Here is a 14,996-nt window from a genome sequence, read left to right on the forward strand (position 1 = left end):
AAACAAAGCTAAATTATAAAGAGAGAGCCCTCTCTGATTGCAGGTAGGCTAGGACCTACAATCCAAAGATTGGTTTGTGGTTACCTCGGCCGTATCCCTTAAGGAGCCAAGGGACAACCTGAGTGATAACATCATTGGCGACTCCCCTGGGGACTTCTCAGAAAATTCCAAAAAACAAGCTAGAAGTTGGCTCCGAAGAAGAAATCTCGTCATACCAGGTCAAATCCAGACCCAAATCCCCCAGCTGCTTTTGAAAATCCGAATTTAATCCCAAAGTTTCAAAGGAAACAAGAGGAAAAAGATGATTTTGCTGATTCGAGTCTTGAAGCAATTCCCCAAGGCTATATTCCAACCCCTAGTAAAGTTTCACTTCACACTGTTCCATCCTCTCCTAGTTCTTCATCCACCTCTCAAAACACCTTTTCCACTCCTCCATTCACTACACATAATCCTACTATTATCCTAGTTGTTCCAGTGGTTCCATTTCTTCCTGCTGTTCCATTTATCCCTATAAATATGGCGAATCGTTATTCACCTTTACAGTTACTTGCAAATCCAGGGGCTATGCCTCAGGATTATCAAACCAAAATCACATATTTTGATGGTAGTGGGTCTAACACTGCCCTGCAACATACCAAGAAAATGCAGGACTATTTTGAGAATTATGAAATAGATGATGATCATGTAAGAATGAAGATTTTTGTCCAAAGTTTAATAGGAGATGTAAGGCCCTAGTTCAGATCTCTTTCTTTGAATTCTATAGTTGACCTAGAGGCTCTCTACCAAACATTTCTTAACAGATGTGAGAAAAAGAAAGATTCGTTGCACATTCTGTCTGAGTATGACACTATCAAAAGAGGCCCTCAAGAAATTGTCTTAGACTATTGTGCTAGGTTCAACAATATTTACAATGCTATTCCACAAAACCTTAGACCTCCACCTGATCTAGCTTTATACAAATTCCCTGATGGTTTTGATTCCAACATGGCATATCAATTGAGGGAAAGAGCCCCTCAAAGCTTAGCAGACATGCAGAATGTAGCTGTTAGTGTGGAGGCAAACCTAATTGCTAGGAGAAACAGAGCAAGCTGAGAGAAGAACTACTTTTAAAGAAGAACCTTCAGCATTTGAGAAAAAGTTGGATGCAATCTTCAATAAAGTGCACAGTTTTGAAGATAGAATGGGAACTATTGAAAGAAAAACATCATGGGAAGGACAACAAGCCAATACTATCAGAAACCCAAACTTTAGAAAAAATAAAAACCCAAATGTTGGAAGGGTTGGCCGAGACCATGATATAAGACCTCCTTTTCAAGAAAACTATGCTGAAGCATCCACATCTAGTGAGCCAACAAAGGACACTCATATAAACTTGATGGGTTTGAAGAGTGAGCAACATGTTTTCCTAACCCAGGAAGACCAAGATGATCATGATATCAATCAATTTCAGACTAAATCCGGAGAGTCATTTGACTTCAAAGAAGGCTATGATTCAGCTGTATATGAGGTTCACAAACAATATAAATTGAGGACCAAAACCATAGATGTACCTGAACCTATCAAACCAAAGGATGCTAAACAACCTAAGAAAATAAAAGACAAGGCAATCCTCACAGAACCTGCTGAAAAAACAGTCTTAAATCCAAAAGAAGTAACTGTAGAGGATGTAACAGATGTACAGGTCTTTAAAAGCTAGCCTTTTGTATCCTCTTCCTCAAAAGAGAATTCAAACAGAACTCCTGAAAGCCTTTCCAAAATAGAAATACCTCAAGATAGCACTGATAATCAAGAGAAAATCGCTGAAACTACAATTGAAAAAGGAAAATCTGCTAGTCACAACACAAAAACTCAATTGGAGAAACCCTTCGATTTAGAGGTGGAAATTGGTAAATTAAAGATATCTATTCCTCTCTTTGAGCTTGCTAAAAATGTTGTATACAGATAGCAAATCAAAATATTGCTGCAAATGCTAGAGAATAGGGATGATGTTAATGTCTTAGATGATCAACCCGAGTTGCTTTTTGGTCCTGAGGTTGATGGTAAAACAACAAATGGAGGGGTTCTACCCTTTTATGTCAGTTTAAACATCCATGACAAAGTGTTGCACAATGCAATGTTTGATTCAGGTGCTTCACACAACCTAATGCCCAAAGCTGTAATGGAGAAGCTAAACCTTGATGTCACTAGACCATACAAAGACTTATTTGCATTTGATTCTAGTCAAGTCAAGTGTTTGGGCCTAATCAAAGATTTGTGTGTGTCTTTAGTCCAATACCCGAATAAAACAATCCTAATGGACGTGGTGGTAGCTGATATTCCACCCAAATATGGTATGCTTTTATCAAGATCTTGGGGAGCCAAACTCCAAGGATCTCTGCAATTAGACCTCTCGTACACCACTGTTTCAGTCTTTGGGCAACCAAAGAGATTGTATCGAGAAACACTAATGAAATATGTGGTAAGAAGTGAGGAAAAGCCCCAAAACTTTCCTATTTATTCTATCCATTATGATATGGATTCTTTTATCTTGTTTAATGATGATAGTTTCCCTCCGACTGATGATAAGCCTTTGGATTTAGAGCAAGAAATATGCATAAATGAAGAATCGGTTGCCCAAAGCCTTGAAACTGTTGAAACAATTCATGCAACCAGCACACAAGGAAAACTACCTGAAACAGAAAACTTAAGTCTGTCCACTCCGAAAATGACCAAAACTCCCAATACTGACCACAAGCAAGAAATCCTATGGTATTTAGAGTTTGATGGCTCGGTAAATAAGCTAGGAGTAGGGGTAGGAGTGTGGATCCATAATAGGCAAACCAACCATCCTGAGGGTCATGCCTATAGATTAAATTTCAGATGTACCAACAACATGGCAGAGTATGAAGCCCTCCTTTTAGGCCTCAAACTGATTGAAGCTCTAGGAGCTACAAAAATTTTAATTCTAGGAGATTCAGACCTAATCATACAACAAGTGAAGGGAAATTTTGTCACAAATTACAAGAGATTGAGAGCTTATAGAAGTGCTTCCACTGAAATACTCAATACCTTCTCCAAATCGTAGCTGACTAAAATTTCAAGAAGCCATAATCTACATGCGCATAGCCTAGCAATTTTTGCTAGCACTTGCAAGCTGCCATTTGAACCCAATCACCATTTTACAGCCGAAATAAAGCACAGGCTTGCAGTCCCAAACAATGTCAAACACTGGCAAGTCTTTGAAGATGATACGTAGATTAACAATTTTCTTACTTTACAAGAAGAATTTTCAAACTTAAAGATTGATACAGATGCCATGGATTACCTACAACAACAAATGAGCCAAAATGAGTAGACTATAACAGCTGAAGCAGCAAATCAAATGCTGCGCCCAACCATTTTTGATGACAAGAACATAGAAGAACTCAAACAAATGAATTTGGATGAAATAGCTAAAGCAGAGTGTGAAGTTATTCAATTAAAAGACAACTTTCTACCCACAGGTCTCACTCCATTGGAAGATATTTTTGATGCAAATGATGTCCCCAAAAAGCCAAAGATGCAACCCTTAAACGCTGCTATTGAAGACTGTAATATTGGGACAGCTGAAAAGCCAAAAATGATAAAACTGTCCAAGTCTTTGCCTCCCGATCAAAAGCCAAAATATGTTGACTTGTTTAAAGAGTTCCAAGATGTTTTTCCCTGGAGTTATGAGGACCTCAAATCCTATGACACTTTAGTCATCCAACATACTATACCTTTGAAACCAAATCAAAAACCTTTCAAACAGAAACTAAAAAGAATCAATCATGTGCTTCTCCCCTTGATAGAAAAAGAAGTAAAGAGAATGTTTGAGGCTGGAATCATTGCACCCATTAGATTTTCAGAATGGGTATCCAATCTTGTTCCCACAAGAAAGAAAACGGGTGAGATTAGACTGTGTGTTGACTTAAGAAATTTAAACCAAGTCTCTCTTAAGGACCACTACCCTTTACCCAAGATGGATCATACTTTACAAAGGGTAGTGGGGTCTTCCAGAATTTCACTATTAGATGGCTTCTTAGGATTTAATCAGATATTAGTTCACCCAGATGATCAGGACAAAACAACATTTACAACACCGTGGGGTACCTTTAAATATGTCAAAATGCCTTTCGGACTAAAAAACGCAGGGGCCACTTTTCAAAGAGCAATGGACATTGCCTTTTCCAAAGAAATCCATGATTTCTTAGTGGTCTACCTTGATGACCTTACCCCATTTTCAAAATCTGATCAAGAGCATCTAAAACACCTAAGGCAAGTGTTCCTAACTTGTAGGAAGTATGGCATATCTTTAAATCCTAAGAAATCCATGTTCGGCCTAGAGGAAGGAAAATTGCTAGGCCATATCATTTCAAAAGATGGCATTAGGATTGATCCAGACCGAATTCAAGCCATTCTTCAAGTCCCTTATCTAAGAAACATCAAAGAACTGCAAGCTTTTCTAGGGAAGATCAATTTCCTAAGAAGATTTATCCCAAACTTGGCCGAGTTGATAAGATTGTTAAACAACATGCTCAAGAAATATTCCAAAGTTAAATGGTCTTTAGAAGCCAAACAAGCTTTTGAGGGAATCAAGATAGCCTTAACGCAAACACCATTCCTCACAAGCCCGAGATTTGATAAAGATTTCATCATTTTTTCCTTTGCTTCTCAACACACCATTGCTGTTGTCCTACTGCAAAAATATGATCAGGGAAATGAAAAGCCCATTGCTTTTTTTAGCCGAGCCCCTAGAGATGCCCCCTTAAAGTATCAAATCATGGAGAAACAAGCATATGCCCTTGTTAAGGCCATCAAGGATTTCAGAATTTACATCTTATACTCCCATGTGATAGCATATGTTCCAAACGCTGTTGTAAAAGACATCCTAACCCAAGAGGGAATTGAAGGAAGAAGAGGCAAATGGATTACCAATATCCTTGAATATGACATAGAAATCAAGCTCACTAAACTGATAAAAGGACAAGGTCTAGCCAAACTAACGACCAAAACCAATTTTCAAGCCCTAGGCATAAATGAACTGGACAACGAACAGGAGCTGGCGACTCCACAGATCAGTCAGGCCTTCTTGCAATCACCTTGGTATGCTGATATTTGTTTTATATTGTTAAACCTGCATGCTCCTCCAGGGTTGTCCAGAACCAAAAATTGATTTTTAAAGATGAAAGCATCAAAGTTTTGTGTCTTAGATAGTTCCCTGTTTTGGAAAAATCATGAAGGAATATTGCTTAATTGTCTAACTTTGAATGAAACTGACAATGTTATGAAAGAATTTCATGCAGGGGACTGTGGAGGGTACTTATATTGGAAGTCTACTGCTGATAAGATCCTAAGGGTTGGTTACTATTGGCCCTCTCTCTTTGCCGATGTGAAGAAATTTGTTGTTTCATGCCATAAGTGCCAGATCTTTGAAGGCAAAAGAAAGTTGCTGCCCTTACCCCTTAAGCCCATTTTAACTAAGAAACCATTCCAACAATGGGGTTTAGACTTCATTGGTGAAATCCATCCATCATCCTCTAGCCAACACAAGTGGATTTTAACTGCTACAGATTACTTTACCAAGTGGATTGAGGCCATCCCATGTAGGCAAGCCAATGACTCCACCATCATCCAATTCCTTGAATCCAACATCCTATCCAGATTTGGCTGTCCTGAAAAAATCATTACAGACAACGCCGCTGCCTTTAAATCCAAGAAAGTGATCAATTTTTGCCACAAATACCACATTACCTTAGGTCATTCTACAACATATTACCCTCAAGGTAATGGCCTAGCCGAGTCATCCAATAAAAGCCTCATTAATATCATCAAGAAAGTCTTGGAGGAGAATAAAAAGAACTAGCACAAAAAGCTTGCAAATGCCCTATGGGTAGACAGATTGACTACCAAGAGATCCATTGGGACAAGCCCATATGAGTTAGTCTATGGAATGGAGGAAAGATTCCCTTCATCTTTGGGAATCCCTGTGATCAAGCTGCTACAAGAAATGCAAGCAGAGCCAAATGATATCCAGAGGAGGATAAATCAAAGCATTCACTTGCAGCAGACAAGGGAGGAAGTATATCAGAGAGCTCAATTTTTACAAGAGAAGCTGAAGAAAATGTTTGATAAAAGAACAAAGGCCAAAGATTTCTACATAGGCAAAAAAGTGCTAAGATGGGACTCAAGAAGAGAGGACAAAGGAAAGAATGGCAAATTCGATTTCCTGTGGAAAGGGCCATATGTTATTCAAGTTGTGCAAGGCAACAATACATATTTTCTGAAAAGTTTGGATGGCAGCGAAGCTGAAGAAGGCCCTGTCAATGGCCGAATGCTTAAGCACTATCATGATCCCTTTAGATGATTGTAATACAGTTGTATATTATTTTGTACATTAATATTTGTATTTTCAGCATGTCTATTTACAGCAGTCCGATAAGGAATCAGCGCAGCAAAGTTTTGAAGGAAGGATCAAAGAAAATGCACCATTTCAGATCTCTGTTTTTGAATTAATTTCAAGGAAGTGCTCAGGCATAAATAAAGACAATAATAAGCACTCAGCCAGCAAGAAACAACGCTGTAATTTTACAGCGATTCAGTTAAAAAGGAGCTGCAAGCAGGTTACAAAAGAGTAAGATTATATAGCAGCCAACAAAGGAGAGTTTCAGTTTACAGCAACAATTGAAGATCAAGGCATTCTGACCTGCTATTCTTGGCTTTTCATATGGAAAAGCCATCCCCATGTGGAGCCACTGTTAGCCTCCTATTGCAATAGGTTTTATATTTCATGATTGAGAGTTGAAATGCCAAATACGTCATCTTTTTATTGCTGCAAAGGTTCCATATTTCCAAGAAAACTCAGAAAAACTAAGAAAATGTAAAGAGGGTATGTCCTAAAAGAACAATCAAAGGGAAAAAAGAAGAATGAATGGGCCAAAGAGAAAAATAATGAAATAAACCCCAAACAAAGGCCAGGAAAGTGTGCTAGCTCAAATGCCACTACTATATTCCATGTTTGAAGAACTATTCCATTTTTGAATATTTCACAGTTAAGGGAAGGCCAAACAGCTTAATCTTGGCTTCCCTAGGTTTAAATTGCTTGTTTTAGAGATAGAGAATAAAGATATGTCCAAACTGTTTAATCTTGGCAAATAGATTTAGATAGAAGGATAGTCAAAAGAAAAGAAGAAAAGCTGGGTTTGCTAGTTCAAGTGCACCCAAACAAAGAGAAGAAAAAATGTTAGGCTAAGTAGGTTGGGTAGGTAGTTTTAAGGTTGCTGAATAAAGAATTGTGATCAATTTTGTGTTTCAAAGTGTTAATTTACTTCAGATCACAAATGCAAGGCAATTTTCCCTTGGAGCAGCTCAAGCGAGGCATGACTAACTCCCCCTTCTTCCTTTTTCCCAAATCATTCACTAATTTCCCCTAAAGATGTTAAGATCTGCTTAATATCTCAAAAATTCATCATATTCCATAAACATTTGCTTAAGTAAAGATCTGATTTACTTAAGGATGCTTATATTTCTTCTACAAGTCCTATTTCCCCTTTAAAGCCTAAGATTTCTATCCTTAGCACATTCTTCACAAAATTCATATTAACTCCTAACTCTATTATGTAAATCCCTCCTTATTTACCCTTCCCATACTAAGAAAATAGTAAAAATCCCCATTATATACATATACCCTCCTTTGGTTGAAATATAACCATAAATATTGCCTTGGGAATTACTAAGTTTACTTGAAACTTAGTAAGAACCCTCATTTTGCTTCTTCAACCATCTTCTAATGCATTTGGACCCCTTCCAATGTATAAAATTCCCCTTCCGATCTCATAAAAACCCTTTTCCCTTCATAAAACCTTCCTCCGATCCAGGTTTCCCCCCCTCCGACGCGATATCGCTGTTGGAGGTGACAGTCGCAAGTATTGGCCCCTTTGTATATGCCTCCGATCCATTTCCCCCGATCGTGATTTCACAATTGGCAGTCTCAATATATATGTGCCTCGTTTATGTCTCCATTGCCCTTCCTCCGACGCAATATCGTTATCGCACCTGAAAGCGATATCACTATCGCCAAGTATTTTTATCGCATCGCCCCATTATACATATCGCAATCACATCACTTATATATAAAAGCCTTCCACCCTTTTCCCCGATGCGATATCGCTATCGGGTAAATCGCTCCATCGCATATATAAAAGACCCCGACCCTTGTTCCCCGCCAATGCGATATTGCGATTACACAACAGCCGTCCGATCAAACCCTCCTCATCAACGGTCCATATTATATTGCTCTCCCCATTTCGCTATCGCTCTTCGCTATTTGTTTAAAAGCTTCCGCCCCCATGGCCCTTGTCGATGCGATATTGCAATTTGATCGCAGTCGTTGGATCTGCCCACATTAGATCCAATGGCCTAGATTTGTTCAAAGCTACAGTGTCGCTCCTACCCTTTTAAATCATATTTCTCCTGCTTACAGTCGCCTTTTCCCATTTAACCTGCCGCTAGCTTCGCACTCCATTGGCCCTCTGATCCGCTCTCCCTGATCCGACGGTGGACGGAAATGGTGAGGTGGCAGGATGTTAGCGTCCGATAGAGGGTGGTTTTACCACCATACACAGGGATGCGTGTCCTATTTTCATTGCATCAGGCCTCCTCTGACACTTACCGCCCTCGTACAAAAGGCGGTCTGATAAAACCACTTACCGCCGTCTGCCTGCGTCCCCACCCTGCCACCATGTCCTGTCCCACATCATTGCCCCAGTCAGCTACATCATCATCTTGCCGTACCCAGGACCAGCCGATGACGTCATGCTGGCGTCATCACAAAAAGATAGCGCGCCAAAATGCCGCGGAAACCCAAATTTGCTCTGGACAACAAGCACGGCCTCAGCACAAGCTACTAGTCCACAAATCCTCCACTATTATGAAGTCCTCTTCCTTTTTTGATCAAATTTTGATCGGCCAAGCACCGGTACTCCTCTAAAGGCCTCAGCAAGCGTCACAGCAGCTATTTTTGCCATAACGTAGCAGAAAAGGGGTGATTAACTGTCTAAAGTGTATCAATGGAAGAATAGAGCCCCGATTCAGTATTAAAGAGTATCAGAGTAGCAACAAAGAGTATCAGTTAAAGATTTGTAGTGGAAGACTTAAAGCCGAGGTAGATAAGCAATAAAGGGCCTCCATCCAAGTCAAAGAAGCAGCAAAAGCCATTTAAAGCTCACCAGAACAGATTAATGAGCAGCAAAGACACATGAGAGCAGCGCTTCAGAGCCCAAGGCATAGTTATGGAAAAATGGCCATCGCAGAGCTCAAAGGACACCTCAAAGCCTCATTTTTGATGCTTCTGCCTCCAGCACAACATTAGATAGATATTTTTTGCATTTATTTCAGTAGAAGTTAGGTTAAACAGAGTTATTTCCTCATATATTCCCTCAGATCTGTTTTGTAGATATTTTTCTTATATATACCACCCTAATCTATGTAATAAGGGTTGGTTGGTTGGTTGAAAAACTCATTCTAGACTTGCACTGTATATTTTGAGAACTTTATGAACAAAAATAGCTGGAATGCTTTGGTTTTGAACTGTCTGGTGTGGATTTGATGGCTGAAGAGTAGATTACAGAATTCTAGTGCTTCTACATGGATCAATAAGTCTTTCTCCCCTGTTTTCAGTCTCTATGTTTGTAATATCATATATGTGTCATGATCTAAGTTGTAGGAATAAAGAATAGCTTAGATGTTGCTTAACTGTGCTCTGTGCTCAATTCCTGTTATTTCTCTACGTTTTCTGCTGAATTAGTTATGAATATGAATACTTTATTGCTCATATTTGCTCTAGTTCCTTCATATATGAATGTTGTTTAGGAATCCTTGATTGTTCCTATATAATGTTCACTCACCTTCCCTCTGTTAGCATAATGAGAGCTACTTAGTTGCCTTTCATTCCTTGACCACCATTTCACCCTTATTCCAGCTTGAAATTGTTCCTTGTTTAGCTATCTTGCTCTGTAATCCTTCTTTGCCAAAGAAAACACACCCAGCAACCCATAATCCTTGACTCCATGCCCAGTGGTCTAAACTTCTCACTTTTCATGCCAACTCTGCTAGAAGACATCATCCATCCCACCAAACACAAAACAAAACCCATGTACACCATAACTAGCCTAAAATCATATCAAAACAAAGATAAATTATAAAGAGAGAGCCCTATCTGATTGCAGGTAGGTTAGGACCTACAATCCAAAGATTGGTTTGTGGTTACCTCGGCTGTATCCCTTAAGGATCCAAGGGACAACCTGAGTGATAACAACTTTGATGAAAAAAACATATTTCCCTAAATGCAACAACTTTGTAATGACTTTACAACAAGCACGAAACTAAAGGTACAGTTTGCGATGACCGTATCGACACTTGTGCGACAATGTTTAAAACTTTGGGAATGAGTCTAAATCAAGTTTATATGGTTAGAGAAATTCATTCACACAAAGATAATCCCTTGAAACCACCATAACAAACATACATTGTGTGACAACTAACATGCGAAGAGATGACAATTTCTAAAATGCAAACGAATCTTGCAATATGTGAATGACAGTGAAAGTAACACATGCTAGATAAAAGAATAAAAAAAATGACACTAATTAAAGTGAAAGAAAGTCAAAGCAATAACCAAAAACATGAAAATGACACTCGCAAAAAAAAGGTGCGTGGGAGCGACAGTTTGCAAAAATCAGTGAAATGGAAGTACAAACACAACTAGAATGTGAGAAACTGTCATTATTAGTGCACACAAACTGTTGACATGGATTGAACATCACACATGAACATTTTTTATGGAAAATGCTACTCTTGTCCAAGCTTGCATAAAAGAATGCACTCATGCACTTGTTACAGACTAAGCATGTCTAACAAAGTGACTTTGACACTTCCAATCCAAGAAGGGAGCTTAAAATATTTAGATAACCAAGAAGTTACTATGAAAGGATCAATTGCAAGATCCATAGTCGGTTCCAAAATTCGAGTGTACACAAAATTTTGGAGGGTGTTGGTCATAGAGACAACACTTGGTGACACACTGGTAGAACTCCAGCTTCACTTCCTTGGTCAATTCTTTAGTGCAAGGCCTATTTATTCAAGAAGTATTGATTCATCATTCATATTACCATGGCTTCACTACTTACCTCGTGCATAAACATAGTCCCCTTCATTCCTTAACTCAATTAAACACAAACATAAGACCAATAATCACACAATGTTTCAAATCAAGAATAATGAAATTTGTGAGCTTTATATTTTTAGAGTATAGTGTTTTCATCGCTGGTGTTGCTTTGCTACTAGCAAGCCTGGAAAGTACCCCAACAAAGGCACTTCAGGAAAATAAACATTTCTATGTTGCTAGTGAGCCTCGATAGTACCCGAGTGGATTTTATTACTTCACCTCTCTACATATGAGTCCTTTCTCTTCTTTCGCATTTATTTATCTATTTATATAGGACTGTGCATCGACACTTATTTATTTCATGTGCAGAAGAGGGATCCCAACTTATTAAGAGAAGGAGAGGTTGTCCCTTCATAGAAGCATATATAATACCTCTAATATTGATTTGCTCATTTATATTTTTCCCTTTTCCTTCTCTACTTGATTGGATTAGCCTGAAAACATTGAAACATAAAAAACTCGAGTGAAGGAATGAGGTTTCCAGAATAGACATGGAGGGCATGGTTTGACACAAGGCTTTCTTAACACAAGGACCATATTTTCTATCGAAACATCATCGACCAGAAGATGTAACTAATATAGGAAGAAGGACAGAGAATTAGCCAAATGTTGCAGTGCTACAAAGTCCTTTTCTATTTTTCCAAATTCCCTTTAAGCCAACAAAGCATATTCATGAATGACCTCACAAGACGAAAAGAAATAAAACACACAACAAGGAAACAAAAATAGAAAACAAGACAAGAAATGGATAAAGGGAAACATGATGTGAAACCAAAAACATAAAATACAAGACAAACTACAGGAAATGAATGTAGGATGCAGGTAAACTAAAATTCAATTAGACCTACTATTAATCTAACCAGCTAGAAGTTCGGGTTCACACGTAATAGGATTTCCAATGTAGACACCGTAATTGTTCCTCACATGCAATCACAAAGATGTGATCAATTAAAATAAATATTAAAAAATGTGCAATAGGCAAGATAAGAAATTTAATAGGTTGCACAAAAAATCGAAGGTCTTGCCTATCAACGAAGGGACAGGCCATGGCCACTGCTTCTCACTAGTTTATATCCTTACCTTTTTTATGAGAACCATCATTCAAAAAACCTATGAACCTTCCCACGAATGTGTTTCCATCTGCACGAAAATCCTTAGCAAGCATGAGGAAAGATCGAAAATTTTTATTTGTGACAAAGATTTCCAGGTAAGATTATTTTAACCATTTGGTGATTGAATTGTAGAATTCATCATAATCCTCTTGAAAACTCCGAAATCTTTGAGAAAATGAATTTTGAATTAGAGGCACAGGATTACCGTGGGAATATTGTGAGGGAAAATTTATTTGATCATATTCAAAATTCATGTAGAGAAAATGAGGACCTGACATAACCATTGGCAATGGTTGAAGTGCCTCAATCACTCGACATAAATCTAAATATTGAGAAGTTGAATGATGAAGATCGAAGGACGTAAAAGAACTATTATTGGATATACTGGTGGGAAATTTATAAAATGAATGAAAATCATCAAGGAAATAATAATGATCAGATGGGTTGATTGAAGCATCTGATTCCTCATTTGTAATCAACAAAGATAAATCAATTTTAGCAACTCAAAATCTTCTAAAAAATCAAACCAACTTCCTCGAAGACTTGATGTGAAAAACCATTTTTCTGTATCTGGTGATGATCTATAAAAGCATCATAATCATCTGAATAATTTAAAACAGATGCCATCACAACAAACACATGAGACCAGTGAGGACATAGTGAGCGGAGAAGGATTTGATTCATGTGATAACTCATGCATTCATTATCACTCAAGAGGATTTTAGGTACGATGAAGGAAAAGATTCACAATAAAACATTCACAAGGAAAACCAAGATCTGATTACTAAGAAATGAATCTAATAGGCATGATTCCTTTAGCCAAAGATAGTCTTTGAAATAATTTCATTCACAATTACATGACTCTATGAGAGATAGACATTCCAAACTAGAGTTTAATGCAAGATATTTTCATGAAGATAAATCATTTGAAGAATATTCTTGAATCTGATCAGAAGCTAAATCTCAAAAGTTCAAAATATTACATCAGAAATACCAAACATGTTTCAGAAACAAATTTACATTGTGTGAAACCATGCAAAGAGAAGGATTGTGTGAGAGAAACTAGATATGACTTAGTATATGGGGCTTACGAGAGTCACGAGATCTTGACATAACCATCAATGGAAGTTGAAGTGCCTCAACTCTCTCGCAGGTCTTGTAACTTTCCACGGTTGTAAGATCGTGCATGGTTTGAGGATAGATGCTACCACTAGTTTCAATAAGGCCACTTCTCACCAAATGACATCCATCTCTGTCACTTATTTTACTGGATTTTTGAGCTTCAACAACTAGATTTCTCAAGTCGAAATATTCTTCTGCTCACAAATTCGAAGATGAATGAATTGGGGAAATTTCATAAGCAAGATAATTTGAAGAGTTCTCTTCATGCAAGAGAAGATACGATGAGGGATCGGAAGGGTACTCAATGATTTGATTGTTTTCATTTGCATCATGGATAATCTCACAACCTTGTGCCAATTGAAAGGTTAACTCATCGGATGAAGGAATTGAAGAAAATGGGGTATATTCATCGCAAGTAGATGCATCGCAAATGGTAGAACATAAGGGATGGTGAGATGAAGAAGAAATTTTGATAAGAAATTCTTCTTTGATCAAATTGATTCTAGATATAAAGTGGAATCTTCATGAGAAACAAAAAGATCAATTGATGTACCTGGGCATTCATGATCACATACATCAACAAAGTCATCTTCATTGGAATGATTGTTTCCCAGTGCTATGGATTGATTGAAAGAATTGATTGCATTTGATTCACTACCAAGATTAGGAGATTGAAAATCATCCAAGAATGGAAGCACGTCATCTTCACATGGAGTATTTAGAAAAGGAGAAGATAGATTGAAATCATATTCAACTTCCTATTCCTCTACCTATGTAATGTGATTGCCTTGTATCTAATCATATTTTGAACCAACAACTCAAGAATTAAGAGAGTGTAAAAAACTAGCTGGTGGAGTGAATTAGAAGATCACAGTACAAAGGGTCATGGCATGTAAATGATATGGGATAACATAAATAAAAATCAGATTCAAGACTAGAGTTTAAAACAACCACATCATCTTGCGGAATATAGGCATTAGTCTTCACCATGGGATTCATGAGCCATTCTAATATTTCCTCCATTGAATCTGAGTCATGACAAGTGGAAGGAGAATGAGAATATGGATTAGGAATTTGATTTATAGATTTCCCAACTTTATTATCACCGCACGGAGACACCCTCATTAGAATTGGAAAACGAGGAGGACAAAGAACAAAAGGAGAAATAAATTCCTCGTCTAAAATTAGAGGTGTCTCATGATCCATAATAGTTGGGGAAGTAGAAAAATTAGGGGATTCAGGTTCACTGTGAAAAGAGACATGAACCAAACACTGAAACCTTTTTTTAAATAAATCCCAATCCACATCTTCTCTGGGAAATTCATAACAAACATGAAGGAATTGATTATATAAATCCTCAGTTGATTCATTAGGATTCCTTGTTAAATGATTGATTCTTTTATAAATATCTCGGTAAGCATACATATCAAAGGCTTCATAACTATCCTCCAGGAAATGATGGAAAGAAAGGATGGAGGTGGGTGGTAAGGTATGGAACCATTGATTAACAATAACTTGAAGGGTGAGGAAGAAAAGCACAC

The sequence above is a fragment of the Pinus tabuliformis genome, chromosome 3_1, assembly GCF_031772625.1.
Source record: "Pinus tabuliformis cultivar Carrire ecotype Pingquan chromosome 3_1, CPIR1, whole genome shotgun sequence".
Classification (NCBI taxonomy): Eukaryota; Viridiplantae; Streptophyta; class Pinopsida; order Pinales; family Pinaceae; genus Pinus; species Pinus tabuliformis.